At 39.2% G+C, this 19,903-nt stretch overlaps 1 long non-coding RNA gene across 1 annotated transcript in view; it reads left to right on the top strand.

Annotated features, from left to right (window-relative positions):
- The window catches only part of LOC120408403, a 28,186-nt gene extending 8,936 nt beyond the window's left edge, over positions 1-19,250 (top strand). The window contains exons 3-6 of the long non-coding RNA XR_005600673.1: positions 3,140-3,227; positions 7,832-7,923; positions 17,918-18,102; positions 19,121-19,250. This is a non-coding gene — a long non-coding RNA (uncharacterized LOC120408403). The remainder of the gene's footprint in view (positions 1-3,139; positions 3,228-7,831; positions 7,924-17,917; positions 18,103-19,120) is intronic.
- Positions 19,251-19,903: the final 653 nt, after the last annotated feature.

Here is a 19,903-nt window from a genome sequence, read left to right as displayed (position 1 = left end):
TGTGCCCAGCATAGCTTGAGGATTGGAGTCGGTGAGTCAAACTGGGATCACAGTTACATGCAGATAATCACTTTGAGTTCAGTGTGGTTGCACATAGCAAGTAATGAAAGTCCTGTATAACTCCTTCCAATCAGTGTGTTTGTGGTGAATCTGGGTGCAAATTTGCTAGTACTGCAGGTCAGGCTGTCTCAGTGTCTCTGAATCTATCTGTTGGCTTATTAGTTTAATTTTCCCTTTGTGTCTACAGAATCCATCAAAATCTAATATTTATGTTGGCTTTTTAAAAGCAGTCTAGTTACTTTGACTTTTGTTAATGTATTTTCATTTCATTTCAGTCTGATGTCCTAGGGAATGTAAATGGTGGTAGGTTTTGAAGAGCCCACTTATCTTTGTGCAATGTATTTTCCTCCAAAATTTGTTTGATTAAAATTCAGCCTTGAGTCAAGACCAGATGAGTAATATAAAAGGCTATTTTCTAAGTTGTCCATCTAGATTAATGTAGTAATTTTTGTGCTTTATTATATGGATGGGTGAATCAGCTCAGATAAAGCCGAAAACATTATCCTTCTTCCAAGACTGGAAATGAACCAGAACCACTTATTGGGATTTTTTAAAATTATTTTTGCAAGCACCTTTACTTCATAGTTTAGTGCAAACTAGATTTCTGTTTCCAGAGTCACAACCGAAAAGTCTCTTTTTCACATGATTAAAAAGCAGTAGCACTGGATATCCCTTGTGAGAACATCTTGTGAGCTTCCACGTCCAATATTACAAATTCATGAGGCTTAACAAGCACCCAAATTTCTCATCTGAGATTAATATAAAATCTTTTGAGGTTTCTCCATCACCATTCTACACGTATGTTCTTAGTGTGGATAAAATGAATCACCACAGAGTGAGAAGTTTCAGTTTGGCCTCAGATTGCTTACACACACATCTGTGCATGCATGTGATGTCACACAAGTGGAAGCCGTGCTCTGAAAATCAGGCCCCAGATGCTTGCATGTACCATAGTAGTACACTTCGCAGGCTAAATTGTATTTTTAGTCACAGCTCTGAGGAAGTGGCACCAACTCTGAAGAAACCTCAAATGTCTTTGAGTAGAAAACACTTCTCTGAGGCACACTATTCATAGAACATTAGGGTTGGAAGAGACCTCAGGAGGTCCTCTAGTCCAATCCCCTGCTCAAAACAGGACCAATCCCAACTAAATCATCCCAGCCAGGGCTTTGTCAAACTGGGCCTTACAAACCTCTAAGGATGGAGATTCTACCACCTCCCTAGGTAACCCATTCCAGTGCTTCACCATGCTCCTAGGGAAATAGTGGTTCCTAATATCCAACCTAGACCTCCTCCACTGCAATTTGAGACTATTGCTCCTTGTTCTGTCATCTGCCACCACTGAGAACAGCCTCGCTCCATCCTCTTTGGAACCCCACTTCAGATAGTTGAAGGCTGCTATCAAATCCTGCCTCATTTTTTCTCTTCTGCAGACTAAATATCCTCAGTTCCCTCAGCCTTTCCTCATAAGTCATGTGCCCCGGCTCCCTCATCACTTTCATTGCCCTCCGCTGGACTCTCCAATTTTCCCACATCCTTTCCATAGTGGGAGGAGACCCAAAACTGGGTGTGTATTTGACATGTCTCATCCATGTGTATGCATCCACTACCCATGCTACTGTATCTACACTGCTATTTATACTCACTCTAGCTCACTGAGCATAGGGGAAATCATACCTGTCATTCATAATGTAAATACAGCCTTTGTTTCTGTGTGCTTCATTTCTCTGTACGTACAATGAAGATAGTAGTACTTCCCCACCTCATAGGGGTATTGTGATAATACATTCAAAGACTGTGAGGTGGCTAGATAAAACAGAAATGGGGGGACATCTAAGTAAGACCAATAGTAAGTGCTCACCAGTGTGAACAAGGGCGTCACCATAAGGTTCACCTGAATTATATGGCAGAATTTAAGAAATATATTTCTGGAAGTGAATTTGTAATTTTGCTATAGTGAATTTTTTTCCATGCTCCTAGTGAAAACTATTTGTTGGTGGGGATAGTAAAATAGCCTGGATCAGATTTGGGGTGGGGGAGCTCTCCTATTGGCAAACATTTCACAAATCCCTTCCTTATAAATACTTGTAAAATGAAAATAGCCATTACTTGTGTAGATATGTGCAGGAAATCACTTGAGATCTCACTAGTATGAACCAATCTACATTGGTTGCTGAGAGGCAGAGGCAGATGTTGCAAAGGTAACAGCAGATGTTTTACTAGTAGCATCTACATTAGAACTGCAGTCAGTGAACCAAAGCCAACTGGTTTCATTTAATAAGATATCACAACTCACAACCCTAATCACCTGTAATACACAATTAGCATGCATGCACAAATAAAAGTGGTGTTTTCGAATATGAAAAACAAATGTTCCTGTGTACCTCTTAGGCATCTTATCCACTGTGCAGTTGCAAGGTTTTGTAAATGTGGGCCTCAATAGTAAAGTGTCTTACAGGTAAGTTTGCTTTTAAATACTGGTGATAGTTTCACATTCATTTCTCCTCTTAGCTGTGTTGTGCTAAGTTTTTTGTGCTATATGCAATTGCGACTTTTTAAAAAAAAAATCAGATTCCAGCAGTGGAAAAGTTTGTGTGCTTAAAGAATATTTATTTGCAGTAATGAGATTTTCTTGGGGTACTATATATAGTACCAACATCTCACTTTTGGTTTAAGTCTAGTGGCACCAATAGTCATAAAATCCTTCCTCCAGGTTCTTTGTTTGCATTGGAGGTCTTGCTTTCCCTGTCTTATGAGCCACAATCTCTTTTTCCATCTAAACTAGATTTCATCTTTTTTCTGCTTCCTACAGTCAGTGTGACTTCTATTTTTATTTTTATTTTTATTTTATATTTTTTACATCTTTGTTTTCCACTAGCAATATGAAATACTGCTGAGACTACAGAATAATGGGTAAAATTTAGGAAATTAATTTAAATATGGTCCAAGCTGTGACTTTGAACACTATGAAATGTGAGGTTATTGGGACTCAACCTTTACAGTAAGCTAACTTAAAATCCTATTTGCATAATTTGGAGTCCAGTCCAAATTTGGATTTCAGAGCATCTACTATTCACAGGAGTCCAACAACCCTGTTCTGAGCTGGGTTCAGCTGTTGTGAATATCAGTAATATGGAGAAGAAAAGTTGAGAGAGCTGCTGTAGAAGGTAAGTCTAAGGTAGAATACAGTCCTATATGTGCATGTATAGATGCTTATAATTGTGTGGGAGCATGCATTTCTCTTGATCAGTACGCATATTGGTAGCAAATATGGACCTGGTAATCACCTGATGTATACTGACATAGCTCCATTAAAATAAGACCCCATGTCATCAGTGGATTTACTCCAGTTTACATGAGCTGAGGATCTGGCCCTGTTCACTGTCTGTGGATAAACTCATTTTACTTGGTCTGGGCTATGTTTAATAACGAGAAAATTGATTGTTTTCTTCCTACAGTACAGCCCACAGTACATTAACAGACATAATGTAATCATAGTGGAGTAGTCAGGAATGAGCCATCATTAAAACAGAAAATAAAAACTATTAGAAGGGGACGGCCAATGCAAACAGAATGTATGTCAGACACACACACACAAAATCCATACTTCTTTAACTTGCTGGCAAGAATACCGTGGGAGATTGACAACACTGCAACCCAGGCATTGTCTTAGACAGCTCCTTTCCCCCACTCTATTAAGACAGTGATCAGAGATGTCCTGGCTCTGAGGTAATAAGAGAGACCATTGATATTGATTTCACCATGAAGATTTATGTATTACAACAATTCTCAAGTCTGCTAAAGCACAACTACACACCTCCCACAAGATGTGGAGCCAAAGACCTGGTGACTCACTACTATCCCATATTGGCCTTGCCCACCAACAAGCTGGCCCCCAAATGGCTCCTTCCCCCCCCCCTTGCCTCTGAAGCTCTCCTTGGTGTTCTGACATCTTGTGTCAGATTGAGGGAGAGATGTGGAAGCTTGACTGTTGATGATGGGAAAAACAAAGCCTGATAGAAATCCTTCAAAGCCTATTCTGAGGCTGTGTTACATGTCTAGAGAACCTTCCTATCAGCCTTAATTGAAGATGGTAAGTGGATTCATCATTCCTGAGCGCCTACAACCTGCATCAGAACCGAATGCCAACCCATACAAAGAACTATCATTCTACTTTTCCAAAATGATCGTGCACACTCAAGAAGTCTTAAACAGTATGCATACACTCCTCCTATAGCTACCAATCAACAGACCACCTGGATTCCTGGAATTCAGTACGTTCATTTGCTATAAAGTGCTGAACATTTCACAGGAGTCTTGACCCAAGAATCTGACCCATGCCTTTCCTGGCTTATGAAAGAGTCATGAACAACTTCTGCTACTGCTGACCAACATAGGGAATATTCCTTCTCTGAAGGATGCATTAGCTTTTTCCTTCAAACATACAGTAGTGTGACCGATACTGAAGAAATCCACCTTAAGTACATCAGTTCTAGTCAAATACCAGTCAGTGTCCAACCTATTTCTGAGTAAATTCATAGAGAAGCTAGGCATCATCAAGCTCAACTACTTGTGCCAAGTCTATATTATTTTCAATCTGGATTCAGGTTAGGCCATGAAATGGGAACTGCTTTAGTGGCATTGATGGATGGCCCTTCAATAGATAGAGGGGTGACATCCATTCTCATCCTCCTAGACCTCCTTTGCTGAGTTTAACACATTGCTGCCTCATCTCAGAAGTGGCAGGGGTCCAGGATAATGTGCTAAAACCATTTGAGTGCTTCACAGAAGGGCATACCCAAAGAGCAGTGATGGGGAAGCCACCTCCACTATTAGACTCCTCATTTGTGGACTCCCACAAGGATAAATTCACTGTGGTTCATCTACATGCAGTCACTTGGTAAACTGGTCAGATGATATGGCTTAAGTGTCAGCAGCAAGCATGTGATACAGATATATACTTATCCATCCCTACATATGGCCACACAACACCAGTGTGTGGACAAGATTTGCTCACGGGTGGAGAACAGCTGGCTGAAACTTAGACAGAGGCAATGCTCATATAGAGAACGCGGCATTTTGAAGAGTTTGCAGTCTCACAATTCAGTCTCCTTTTGGTTGCAGTTACACCTCTGTGACTGGTCAGACTGGTTCATACTTTAGGAATGCACTTGGATTCCTTGCTGATGCTAAGATCTCACATAGCAGCATCCACTAGTAAGGATTTCTACCATCTCTGGGTGGTTAGACTCCATCCTATCCTCTCAGACAAAGGGATGAATAACTGAGGCCAGGTCTTTATCACTTCTCAGCTGGACTACAACAATGCAATATACCTTGGCATGAAGCCTTCAGAACTTAGGAAACTTCAGCTATTAGAGAATCTGAAAGGTTTGTGCTTGGGGTAGCCTGTGTTGCTACAGCACAACTTATCTTCTTCTCTCTACACTGGCTTCCCATAGAATTTCAAATAAAGTTCAAGGTCTCAGTCCTTATCTTCAAGGCTCTCCAGGGTCTGGGCCCAGGATATCTAAATGAGCACCTAAAGGTCTAGAGTGATGTCTGTGGTCAACAGCTATGCTCCTGTGCCAAGTGGAGCTTTCTATAATAAGGGTAAAACTTGTCTCTGTGTGTTGCATCTCAGTGCTTCTCAAGCGGGCATGGACAGAGCCCAACAATCAATGTGATTGGTAGCAAAGTCATTTATTTCTCTCCAGCATGCTCTTATATACAATTATGGCAGGCAATCAAGCAATTGCTAATTGGTTAATAAGATACACACAGGCACAGCTATAACTTCATAGGGTAATTGTCATCCTGTACAACTTTCTGATTTATTATCCTGTTTACTGCCTACTGGCAGATGAGAACCAGCCCAAGGCCAGCATCTCACTACACAGCTCACAGCCTAATTAGCCCGTCCTTGAAGCCTAAATGCCTTAGCTTCCCACACTCCCATCCGCCAAGTTAGCAATACATTCCCACATCTGTGGCAGACAGAACGTTCTTGGGGGGAAGTCCAAGGCTGGAATGAACTCCCCTAGGAACTAAGTACAGTCCCAAACCTTGCCACCTTGCAGAAGCTCTAAGTGCAAGGCACATGTCCGTGATGGTATCTTCTGTAACATATACAACTATTTTTTTTTAAATATACACACACAACACAAACATTACCAAAACAAGGCACTCCATGCCACACATTACTTCATTGGGGCAGGAGATGAGAACAAACAGCTAGGTAGTCACATGGCTTTATGCACTTCTGGAAGGTGCTCATACTACAGGGATGAGTGTGTGGTGTAAAAACTTAAATAGAATTAGTATCCTCACTGTCAAGCTGTCTGGAATGGCTCAAGCACATGAATAATGACATCAGGGTAGACTGTCACAAATCAGGCACAAACCCCAAACTGGTTGTGTTCTAGAGTTAGATTTCACCAACCAAGTGTGAACTCCTCAGGCACTTAACAGCCTTAACATGGAGTCACAGACAATCCCCTTAGACTAGTGTACCATCTTGCCACCTAGGCAAGCTTGCCTTTGTGACAGATTGTCCATTATACAAAAAGTCACAATAATATTCAGGTTACTCCCATTCCCAACGGACCAGTCATTTACCCCAAGTCAAGTGTACTCTAGATATTACATGAAAGACAATGCTTGTAGCCAATCCTATAATAAACTAAAGATTTATTAATGAAGAAAAACAAAACTAGTTACTTACAAGGTTAAAACATGTAAATATACACACACAGTTAGTCTTAAGTTCCAAAAGGTAGATGCTTCCATAATGAGCAAGTGTTATATGTCCATTCGGGCTGACCCATGCTAAGCAGCTGGGGAGCCCTTGCCTATACTAAGAAATATTGCCTTCCCAAGTGTCAAGCAGCAAAAAAGATTGAGTTTCTTCTTGTCAGGAATTTTTATTCTCTTCCCCCCCAGAGTCCAAGCTGATGGAATGAATTCTCATGTGCGTCTCCTCTTCATGAGTGTGGGGGAGCAATCAACAAAGTCTTTTGTCCTCTGAGGTTCTACAATAGTTTGTCTATGGGCCTTCTTTTCTTTGGCAGGAGAGAACACCTCCTATAGTAAATGGATATTCACACTTAGTAATGCTTCTCTCCTGACTGGTACCTTCACAGTCACAGAGCAAATATTTAAATTTAACATGGGATAGAGAGATTATAAGTGAGATTAATACATGCACCAATTTATAAGCATTTCATAAAGTCTAAACTCATTGTCATAAACGTAATGCCTATTTTAACAATACAAAAACATAGGTGATCCATACCAGTGTCTGGCGGTGCATTTGTCAGTGTTCAGTTGAGGCGTAGGGGTGTTGGCATGAGCTGGCAGTATCACATTCACTTCAATAGATGGAGAGAATATAAGTATGACTGAGTTATGTGACTAAAAAGCCACCCTGGGTCAATCTTCTGATTCAGAGTACCAGCTGCAAATTAGTTGATCCCTGAAGTTCTCCCTAGTCTTGATCAACATTGGGTTATGGCTTATAACACCTCCATTTTCAGGCATCACTCATTCTGAAAAAATAAGTCTCTGGTATAGCCAATCTGCTGTGAAGTTATTGGATCAGGTCATGTAAGTGGAGATTCCCAAAGATACAGATGGGAGCTACATGTCATTTGTGCTTTGGAAAAATATCTCCCCATAATATAGGGCCCACATAAACAGCAAATAGTATTCTGTCAATCTGACCTAGAGATTGCTTACTGAATCACTTTATTTCTACTATTTCCTCTTAAAGCATAACTAGGACCCCAAATGGCTTCTGCTATTTCCATCTGGAATTCATTAAAACACCTCATTGTTGCAGTACTTTACTTATTCCAATCTATGGTAAGTGTTTTAAATATATTTCTGTCTCAGCTTTTCTGACTCCATGGAAGTTGGTGGTGGTGTCTTTTTTGTTATCATATGAAACTTGTCTATGCTATCATTTGACACATGGGAGCTGTACGTAGAATTTTCCAAAAGGATAGGAAAGTCAACAGGACTTGTGCACCTAAGTCTCTCAAACCCTTGGTTAGGTGTCTGCTTCAGAGTGTGGACCAATGGGGTCAGTGGTGGTTTCCCAGTCTTTTCCTCTAAGGACTACTTGAAAATAAACATGACCGTATAGGTACATTTTGGGTTGAAAAGTGTGTCCTGGTGATCTGGCTTGATAGACAAGGCTTGGACTCCTCCTGGGATTGACACTGGTAGCTTTGTGACTCTGTGTTATCATTGTTATGTTAGTTGTTCTAATCTGTTATGATATCAGTGCTTTCTTACATTAATTGTTCTACTTGTATTCACTTCAAATTTGAAGAAATGTGACATTTCTTTGCTATGGGTTACCATTCTGCCACCCTCTAATACAGAGGTGGGGAACCTTTTTCCTGTCATGGGCCATTGACCCACAGACTGGGGCAAGCTGGTGCTCACGGCTCCAGCCCCAGGGGAGGGGGCACCGTGGGCCATAGGTTCCTCACCCTTGCTCTAATGCAAAGGGCATTATATTATACTTGAATCAAAATCATGATTCATTCTTAAGAATATAGTCAAGAACATCAGACCTAGTAGTTGCTACACCTTCAGACTAAAAACATTGTAATGGCAAAATTTTAAATCATAATTATCTTCAATGGAACAGCAGGAGGATCAAGTATATATATAATAAAAAAAATTGTATCCTGCTTTGGATGGGTAATTTAAGTAGCAAGAGAAGAATATCCTACAATTTTGAAACAATGTACTATGTCTGAATGAATTTCATGGGAATGGCATTAAAATAGAGCATGTCTGCAAACATTTCTAAATCAATACATACGATTGTACAGTATGTGTGTATAAAAGCAGATTTGTATTCTTTAGACATATTGGGCAAAAATATGTATTGTCTCCTAGAAACCTGAGTTCTACAGAGCGCTGTTGGATATAATTAATTGATAGTTGCAGATATTACCAGGAAGTTTCTCCATCTGTGATAAGTTTCTTACCCTTTAATGCCAAAGCTTTCCATTTTATGTAGTCTATCTTCATGATAGATCAATGAAGGAAAACTGCACTCCACAATTTTCATTTAATTTTCTAATCAATCCCAAACTTTGATTTCTGGATCCCTGCTGTGAATCCCTTCAGACGTATGGATGAAGAATATAAAGTCACTTTTCTCAGACTTAGTAGAGGCAAGTGGTGTCTGCAGTCCTGCAGAATACTGTAATTTATAGCTGTTATCAGCAATCAGATCACTTAGGACAGTTGTCTCCCCTACCTTTTGTTTAAATTAGAATTTATACTGTTTTCTTGACAGCAGGGACTAGAGAATTTTTTTTTCTATTTTTTTAAAAACATCAGTTTTATCCCTTTTGAGTTTTGGGATGTTTCTCTTTTGATACCCTATGATTTCAGTTTTGAAGTAGGTACTGTCTTGCGTCATAATTAATCTGAGAATAAATGCCCTACCATAATGATAGAAGTCATCAACTGTCTTAATAACTAGTAGCATCTAGTAGCTAACTTTTTTTTCTGTGACAGCGTCATTTTTAACAACTAACTTTTAAAATACATCTTGTGCTTCTAGCATATTACAAGTATCAGAGGGGTTGTCGTGTTAGTCTGTATCCACAAAAACAACAAGGAGTCTGGTGGCACCTTAAAGACAAACAGATTTATTTGTGCATAAGCTTTCGTCAGTAAAAACCCCCATTACTTCAGATGCATGGAGTGAAAATTACAGATGCAGGCATAAATAATACTGACACATGAAGAGAAAGGAGTTACCTTACAAATGGAGGACCACTGTTAACAAGGCCAGTTCAGTCTGGGTGGATGTGGTCCACTCCCAATAATTGATGAGGAGGTGTCAATACTAAGAGAGGGAAAAATTCATTTTGTAGTGAGCCACCCACTCCTAGTCTCTATTCAAGCCCAAATTAATGGTGTTAAATTTGCAAATGAATTGTAGCTCTGCAGTTTCTCTTTGAAGTCTGTTCTTGAAGTTTTTCTGTTGAAGGATGGCTACTTTAAAATCTGTTGTTGAATGTCTAGGGAGATTGAAGTGTTCTCTTACTGGCTTTTGTATGTTACCATTTCTGATGTCTGATGTGTGCCCATTTATTCTTTTACGTAGAGATTGTCTGTCTGGTTTGGCCAATGTACATGGGCCATTGCTAGTACATGATGGGTTATATCACATTAGTAGATGTGCAGGTGAATGAGCCCCTGATGGTGTGGCTCATGTGCTTGGGTCCTCTGGAGTCCACCGGACTCATTGTTAGAGCATATTAAAAGTATATCATACCACTATTTAAGTAGCTAGTAAGAGACATGTTGATTACTTTAGCTATAAAGTTAGCAAACATATTCTCCCCCCCCAAAATATTTTTCTCATCTCATTTTTCCCCCATCTGGAACATCAGAAATACAGTAACTAGAAGTACTACCCCAAAGATATATTTTTCAAGGGCACCAAATATTGTTTCCTGAGATGGCTAGAGAAATATAAGTGAGCAGACAAACATGAATTTTAAAGAAGCTTTGTTTGCTGTAGCAGAGTTGAGGTAAGATTAATAAAAATTAATGGATAATGATGGGAGGAATTTTTCAGTCTCAAAATTAATTGTTTTGGGATTTATGCAACAAATTGATGGATTACAGGAAGAGTTAGAAATTACTAATTCTTGCCTCCCTATATATAATATGAAAGACTTCTGAGAAATTTTAGAAGGTCTAATAACTTCAGCCACAATTTTCAAGCTTGAATGTATAAAGTTAGGCACCTATAGTCCTGTGTGAAAATCTAAATAAATATGGAACTTTTTATTGGGGAAAGTAATGCCTTTCACAGAGATAAATTTAAAGACTGATATCTCAGAAGCAAGCAATATGTTGACATATTTATTTCCCCAATAAAACATGCAGAAACCATGATTGACAAATGCAGAGCCTATTCCTGCAAATTCCTGCATAAAATTTCATATTACCCCTGTTCCAAATAGATATTACAGATTCAGAAAATCTTGAAATGTAACCCAATAATTTCATCTAGATTCTGGAGTCTCCTATTTTGAAAGATACCAGACTGCAGAATAGTCATCACTATTTTCAGATGGCTCTGTTGCAGCTATTGGAAAATGATGTGACTATTACTGCTGTAGAAATGTCCTTTTCTCTGACTCTTTTAAACTGAAGAAAGAGTTCAAAGAGCAGGTACTGGCCAAAACCTCTTCTGCTAAATTCTATCCTTCCCTTCTTTGTCCTGGCCAAATTTGTTCAATATCTTCTTCCCCTGATCACATCACCTTCTACAAGGCTCTCTTGGGGGATGGGGGGTAGAGGTCAACCAGCATGTGGACAAGGGGGATCCAGTGGATATAGTGTACTTAAATTTTCAGAAAGCCTTTGCTTAAGAGCCTTGGGTGAGGGAACTTGTCAAAGTAAGCTGTCATGGTATAAGAGAGAAGGTCCTCTCATAAATCAGTAACTAGTTAAAAGATAGGAAACAAAGGATAGGGGGAAATTGTTAGTTTTCAAAACAGAGAGAGGTAAATAGTGGTGTCCTAGGACCAGACATACTCAACATATTCAGAAATGATCTGGAAAAAGGGGTAAACAGTGAGGTGGCCAAATATATAGGTGATACAAAATGACTCAATACAGTTAAGGCCAAAGCAGACTCCAAAGCGCTACAAAGGTATCTCACAAAACTGGTGACAGGGCAACAAAATGGCAGATGAAAGTCAATGTTGATAAATACAAAATAATGCATATTGGAAAACATCCCAATTATACATAGAAAATGATTATGTATAAAATTAATCATGTATAATTCTCTGAAAAACATCTCCTCTGTGCAGTGGCAGTCAAAAAAAAAAGCTAACAATGTTGGGAATCATTAGGAAAGGGATAGGTAATAAGACAAAATATCATATTGCCTCAATATAAATCCATGGTATGCCTACATCTTCAGTACTGCTTGCAGATGTGGTCACCCCATCTCAAAAAATGTATATTGGAATTGGAAAGAGTACAGAAAAAGGCAACAAATGATTAGGGGTATGGAACAGCTTCCGTATGAGGACAGATTAATAAAACTGGGACTCTTCAGCTTGGAAAAGAAACAGCTAAGGGGGGAATATGATTGAGGTCTATAAAATCATGACTGGTGTGGAGAAAGTAGATAAGGAAGTGTTATTTACTCCTTCTCATAACACACGACCTAAGGGTGACCAAATAGGCAGCAGGTTTAAAAACAAACAAAAGGAAGTATTTCTTCACACAATGCACAATCAACTCGTGGATGTTGTGAAGGCCAAGACTATAACAGGATTCAAAGAAGAACTAAATAAATTCATGGAGGATAGGACTATCAATGGCTATTTTCCAGGATGGGTCTATTTGCTGAATCTAGGGCTTAACTCTCCAAATCATTCTCATTCTGGACACTGGAAGTGTTAAGGGCATGATGCAACCAAAAGGCATATCTCAGACTCTCAGCAATCATGCTTTGACTTTCAAGTCTCCCAGCCTCTGACCCATTTATTTCATTTCTTTTTTGAATGATTCAATGAAGACAGTGGATACATAGGGAATACTTTTGTGGAAAATGAGTGAAATGATAAATTTGTTCCTGATCTGGTACAATCTACTTTGTGTTTCAACTTCATATTAATATCCAAGTCTCTCCTTGTTGCCTGATGCTGTGGCCTGAAATGCCTAAAACACTAGATGAGGCAGCTGCTCTGAGCATATTCTATAAAGACTGAGCAAGAGGTTGCCTTAGCAACAGAAATAAAGTTCAGAGAACAAGTTCTCTTCCACACATGTTTTCCTTCATTACCTCTCTGAAGGTTTAACTAACTGCTGTAGAATGAAAATCTGCTATATTAATCCAAGTTTTGTTAGCAATATAAGATGGCCTGCAGTCATCTCAAATGAAATACAGTTCATGAAGAGCAGATACCAGCTGAAATGGCTGACCAGGTGCCAGGAGTACTAATGACTTTTCCATTTGTTCCCTTTGGGGAATGTGACAAATAAATGCATCACTTTATCTGATTAACACCAAGAACAAGCTACAAAATTACAAGTATTACGCATTTAAAAGTAATAATGCTAGAGTTCAGATACAACTCTGATAAATAAAAAACATATTTTAATCCTAATAGACAGCTTCCTTTACTCATAATTATTATATCAAGTCATTTTCAAGAGCACTGTATTGACCAGTCTTATTAGGTAGGATTCCCCTAAATTCCCTATTTAGACATCTATTGGAGCTTATTTTAAATATGGTAAATATGATAATTTACAGCTTGCTATTCTAACTAAGGGACTTGTAAAAATTTGTGTTACTTCAGGAAAACCATCTCACGATACATAAATAGTGTTTATGTTGGAATCAAGTGGAGTGCAGCATCTGACGAAATCATGGATACAGGCAGATTGACATGCATATAGTTTAGGACATAATGAATGTGAATTCTTCAGTCAGTAAGGCTTCATATTTCCCAATGACGCTTGTAGCAGTGCCAACTCACCGCCACGGCACCTCCTGGCCTCAGGAGCAAATTGCAGTCTGGATTTAGGCCACTCACCTCTACTTGCCAATGAGGAAAAGGGCAGGGAACTCAGGCCCACCTGCTACTCTAGGTCGCAGCCCAAGTACCCTATAGCTCGCAGCCACTTACTGCCCCTCCTATTCCCACTGCCTACTTTCCCTGGGCCACTTCCCCCTTAGCCCTAGCACCTCCTCTGTCCTTGCTTCAGGGCCCCAGTCTGGCCATGGTCAGCCAAGAGCTCCCCTATTGCTGCCCTGCCCTGCCCTGCCCTGCCCTGCCCTGCCCTGCCGTCTCTCCAGTGCTCCTTAGCAGACAGTTCTTCCCCTTGTCCTCCAGGAAGAGACTGCCTTTGCTCTGCTGACCAGCCCTTTATATAGGGGCTGTTCCAGCAAGCCTTCTCCTGATTGGCTCTCCCAATGAGCCCTTTCCTGATTGGCTGGGTTCTGTGCAGCCTCTCCAAAGCTGCCTTAACCTGTCTCCTGCTGGTGTAGGGGCAAGAACCTCACCAAAAGTGATATGACCTCATCCATTTGGCACTCATTTCTTTTAAGAGAGTAAAAGTTCAATGATAATCTTACTACAACTTTTTGAATCCTCTTGCCACAGTTTACTTGGGACACTCTCCATATTGGACTTTGCAGGAGCTTGGGCCTTCTCTGAGATACTCTTTTATATAATATGAAAACATTATAACATTATAACATTAATTAGCCCGTCCTTTAATCAGTCTTGCATCTGAAGAAGTGGGTATTCACCCACGAAAGCTCATGCTGCAAAACGTCTGTTAGTCTATAAGGTGCCACAGGATTCTTTGTTGCTATTAATTAGGAAGTTATTTACACATTTGACAGGGTTTTTAGAGTAAGTATGTCAGAATATATAATATGTTTATTTAAAGAATGAGCTTTGTATGTGCAAAAGCTACCTCCTGTGATAAACAAAGTATGTGTGTGTGTGTGTGTGGGGCAGGGGGGGGCGGGGTCAGCTCCCTTTTATGGACACCCAGCCAGCCAGTTAGCTATAAAGTCCCTCTTGGTGTCTGCTTGCTTTAATTGTAAAGGGTTAAAAGTCCCCAGGTAAACAAAAGATAGTGGGCACCTGACCAAAGAGCCAAAGGGAAGTCTAGAATATTTTAAAATGGGGAAAAAAAGATTTCCCTTTGTCTTACCATTGTTCTCTGGGCTGCAGGGACATGGAGCAGCAATGCTATAAGCAGAAATGCTGTCTAAGGTTTGAAAGTATCTTCCATAGCTAGAAGAAATAATTTGGATAAGGAATGTTTAGTTAGATGCTATCAAGTTTATTTCTTATTTTGGCTTGTGGATCTCCTCTGTACTAACCCATGATGATTTTGTTTGCTTGTAACCTTTAAGCTGAACCCCCAAGAAAGCTATTTTGGTTGCTTAATTTCTGTAATTGTTTCTTTTAAGATCTAGCAAAAAGCCTAAGTTCCAGATGTATTTTTTTTCCTTTTTGTTTTTTAATAAAATTTATCTTTTTTAAGAACAGGATTGGATTTTTGGTGTCCTAAGAGGTTTGTGTGTGTTCTTTGATTAGCTGGTAGCACAGCTAATTTCCTTTGTTTTCTTTCTCAGCTCTTCCACGGTGTGTGTGTGTGGGTGTGTGTGTGTATGAGAGAGAGGGGGGGGGGGCTTGAGGATACCCCATAGGGAGGAGTTCCCAAATGCTCTTTCCTGGGTTCAAAAGGGTTTTATTTTGCATTTGGGTGGTGGCAGGGTTTACCAAGCCAAGATCAGAAGAAAGCTGTAACCTTGGGAGTGTAATACAAGCCTGGAGGGTCAAGTATTGTTTTTTAAAATCCTTGCTGGCCCCCACTTCTTGCATTCAAAATGACAGAGTGGGGATTCAGCCCTGACACCTCCACACTTACATTATCTGGCAAAAAAAGGGCTACCCTGCCATCTTGCTGCTGGCTATATGGCGATTATCAGCCAAGGCCAGAGAGCTTTCCATCCAAGGAAAAGCATCATACAAATGAAGGAGAGTCTTGTGTTTCTCCTTCCCCTAGATTTACTGTGAAACATCTGGAATAAGTGAATTAGCTAGAGATAGGTACACAAAGTATTCCTATAATATCCTAACATACACTGCAAAATGATTCCACTTTATCTCACTGTCTTCTGTTTTATTGATTTCTAGCTTTTTGCTTTGATTTCCCTGTGCTTGGATTGTCTGTGTTGACTTAGTTACCGCTTTGACAGTATGACACAAGTCTATAGTGGAGATTCTTGGGTAAAGTCAAGTACCACACATCTCAAGTAGAGAAAGAAAGAGGAGGTCAAAGGTGGCAGAAAACTCACTTGTGTATTCCCCTGCACTGGAGGATCTGCCCCTCTAACTCCCACATATGAGATAGAGAGAATATATGATTTATACATGCTGAGGTACTCAGTGGTATTGAGTTCCCTCAGTTCCCATTGAAGTTAATGTGAATTGAGGCTGCTCCGCATCTCACAGGACTGAGGTCATGATTATGATGTCCTACTAAGGAATATTAACAAAATAATCTTCGCCATGAAGCTGATATAAAAGGTGGATGTGGGTGTTCATCCAATGTACCTTTGAAGTCTGAGCTGGAAACTGGTCAGAGGGTGATAAAAATTCTTAGCATTTTAAAAGTGTGAGTATAAAAGCAAAGTCTGCAGTATCAAGTTAAGAGAGATGAAATATTAAAAAGACTTTGCATAGAGAAATCAAAGAAAATCAATGACAGCCTACGATATTAACTAGATGTATAAATTCTGTTCTACATCAATTGCTTCAGTGGATGTTCAAATAACAATGGTAAGAAGAGGTTTGATGCTGCAAGAGATGGACTCTGGAAAAAAAATCAGAAGTGGAATAAAGAAAGTTAAGGATTTCTAAAGCAGAGAAAATGATTAGACGTTAATGAATGTAGATTGTTATGGGGGGAGAAATATTTCAGTTGGTAGTTAAAAGCAGTATTTGGCTAGAAAATTGTGCTTAAATGGTTGAATTATAGACAATTGAGACAAATTTAGGAATTAAAAAAATAGAATGTTTGATTTGGGGAAATATGAATATACTATAGGAAGAACCTTGAGGAATAATACTGAAATAGCTTTCTTACATATCACCTAAAAAAACTAAATCAATCAGACTTCCTACATTGCATTTAAAGGATGAACAGATGAGCAATGTTTATCTGGATTGTTACCTGTCATACAAGCAATTCTATGTGATATACTGTAGACTAAGGGGGAATTGATAGTCCTTTGATCCTGATATATAAAAGTATTAAGATTTACTGGTGTCAAAATAAAGCTTGTGCACAAAGTATCAAGGGAGGCAAGAAAGAAAAAAAAGCCCATCACTAGTGCTAAAATCATTTACAGTTTCTATTGAGTACAGAGCCTCCTATTCACAGCTTGTTCTGGACTCTTCTTGCTCCAGTGTCCTCATAGGACCTTGATCCAATCTCCTATAGCAAAACTCTTCCCACTGATGTGCTGTTTACGGTTCTGTAACATGGTGAAAGGCACTAAACTGGATGGGGAATGGAAGGGGTGCGATGGAGAAACCCTTACTATTCCTCAGGAGATGAAAAGTATGGCTGAGCTACAATAAATCTGTTCGCACCTTGATTTTATACACTCTCTCACAAATGATTGGCCTGATAATCATTTCAACCAAGATTTCTTTACAGTATTCTGGCAGGTTCACACTCATTTTACACTTGTACTCACTTTACAGCACTTTGGCAGAGCAAATGAGTCTTAAAGAGGCCTTAGTGTAAATGAGAATCATGGTCTATGCATTTGAAGTACTTGAGAAATGCACAATTTTGGATTTATATCGGTGTGAAATAGAACATAATTCATTCATAATGGGAGTTTTTCCTCAGCTCAGACAGCAAGTTTGATTCTGAGAAACAAACAATCCAGATTCTCAACTTGTGTAAATCAATGTAGTATTCTTGGTGTCAAGTGAAGATTTGACCCAAATGTGTTCTGCTACGGTTAGACAAAGCTCTTTCATTGTACAGTAGTTTGATATTTATTAAACAGGAATAAACATGTATTTGTGTGAGCTGTATGAGACTCCTGTCTCATAGAAAGTTAAGGATTAATCCACCCCCATCACCTATTTACATTTTGAAACTATTCTATGTAAAAGACGTAGTTAATGTTCTATGGAGGGAAAAAAGCTGGTTGGAAAATGGGGGGGGGGGTGAAGGAGGAGAGGGGAACCATACAAACAAAACATAAGAATGTTCACAAATGTTTTCATCAACTTTGTTTCCTCAGAAAACTTCCAACCAGCTCTAATGGAAAACAAAGAAACTAAAGCAAGGTCAATTTTATGTTAAAGAAACATGTGCTTATCTCAGTTCCTGGGTGCTTGGAGAATATTGTGAGTAACGAAGAACCCTACCTCATTGGGCTAAAATCTGCCCTCAGATGAACGCTCACTGTTTCCATTGACATTTAAGGTCAGAATTTAGCTTTAATATGTGGTCACCATAGGAAGATTGGTACGTTGTATACTTGATGAATTTTCAAGGTGTTGGATAGGGTTTGCCTTAGAGCTCTAGAGTTTAAGGCAAGAAGAGCCCCTAGATCAATGGTTCTCAACCTCCAGTCTGTGGGCTGCTTGCGGCCCAATCAACTCACAGCTATGGCCCCTGTGACATCCTCAGGGCCATTCAGGTAGTATTGGATGTGTTGCTTGGATTTGAGGGGTGTGTATATCCCAGAATGTGATCAAGTTAATTGCAACCATATTATGTGCATTCAGCCACACTGCAGTAATGAAATGGAACATAACGTAGTTATGTGTTAATTTGGAGATAAGCTTTCAGAAGCAAGGTCATATCTAGCTGGCAGTTTCTGCTAATCAGAATGGGAGGAGGGGACAAACCCGTAAACAATTGAGACTGAAAACCTTGGTGGTTGGAAAAATCTTGAATATAGATGTCTCTGATATTAAAAGTTTAGTGAAAGTTAGAAAAATGATGATACAGTAGGGATCATTATGACCTACTTGTTTTGTAGAAATTAGTTATAAAATATTAGCTAATAGAGTGTACTTTGGAGCAGTCCTCTTGAGATGTTTTTCCTGACACCCTTTCACCCTGGTGGGTGAGCAACTGGCCACTGTGAACCTGCTGTTAATTACTCAATACCATTCCAGATGTTAGGTAAATATCTGGGATATTCTAAACCTATTGCTTATGTTCGTATGTCCTTAAATCGAATAAAACTGCAGTGTTAGACAAGAGCATGCTGATTTGCATTTAATCCTTGATCAGACAGAATCGCTGAGTTCCTGTTGATTTATTCCTTACACCGCCTGGAGTGAAATAGTTAAGTTGCCCATGTTGGGGCTTCTAAAAACTCTGGATTACAGCAGTGGCCCACATAACACATTATGGGCCACAGATGTAGCTGACAATGGTCAATAGGTTGAGAACCAACACTTCATGTAATCTGACTTCCTTCATATTGCAGGCCACCAGCACCCACAAACTAAGCCCAACAACCAAAATTAGACCAACGTCTTCTGATGCCCATGCCAGTAGTTTTGGAAATAAAATGACTCTCAGCTTTGTAAATGTATCCATAGTTTCATGGATTTGTAAAATGAGTCTCAAAAGACCATTTTGTTTGTTATAAATCCTTTTTTATGAGTCAGTAGCACCTATGAATAACAAGCAAAAAGACATAGACATAGTACCAAAATCCTTATAGTTTGTTTGCTACTATTTCATGGAAAAATTATTTGTGGCTGTGAAAATAATAAACATGTCAGATATGGTCTTATAACCTTATGACTTATAGCAAGATCAGGTAAGTTAATTTTGGTATAGTCTAAGCAATTTGTTTTTAAAAGTTTGATTAATCAAAGAAAGCACCACAATTCAATAGGATTTTTTTTACCCAAACAATTTACAGTAAATCTTACATTTTAAGAAACTGAAGCATTTCATTTAAGACAAAAAAGCATGTCAACTGAAAGTGACATGAATTGAGATCCACAGTAGCAGCAGACTTATTATTCATACCCACTTCTTTTAAAATGTATCCTTCAACCTTCAATTATCTGCACAAGAAATTGGATGATCTAAGACTTTTCTTCTGTTATGCCATTTAAGATGTTGACTCTTCAATACACTGTGCCAAACTACCGAATTATAAATCTGAACCTTATAATTCTATTGTATTATGGCCTTGTCTAACAATCCAGGCAAATATCGAATAGGAGCAGCCTCACAATGTAATCAATAAGAACAT

This window comes from Mauremys reevesii, linkage group 6 (assembly GCF_016161935.1).
Source record: "Mauremys reevesii isolate NIE-2019 linkage group 6, ASM1616193v1, whole genome shotgun sequence".
Lineage (NCBI taxonomy): Eukaryota > Metazoa > Chordata > Testudines > Geoemydidae > Mauremys > Mauremys reevesii.
The sequence above is the reverse complement of the archived record's forward strand: the minus strand, read 5'-3'. Positions and strand labels throughout refer to the sequence as shown.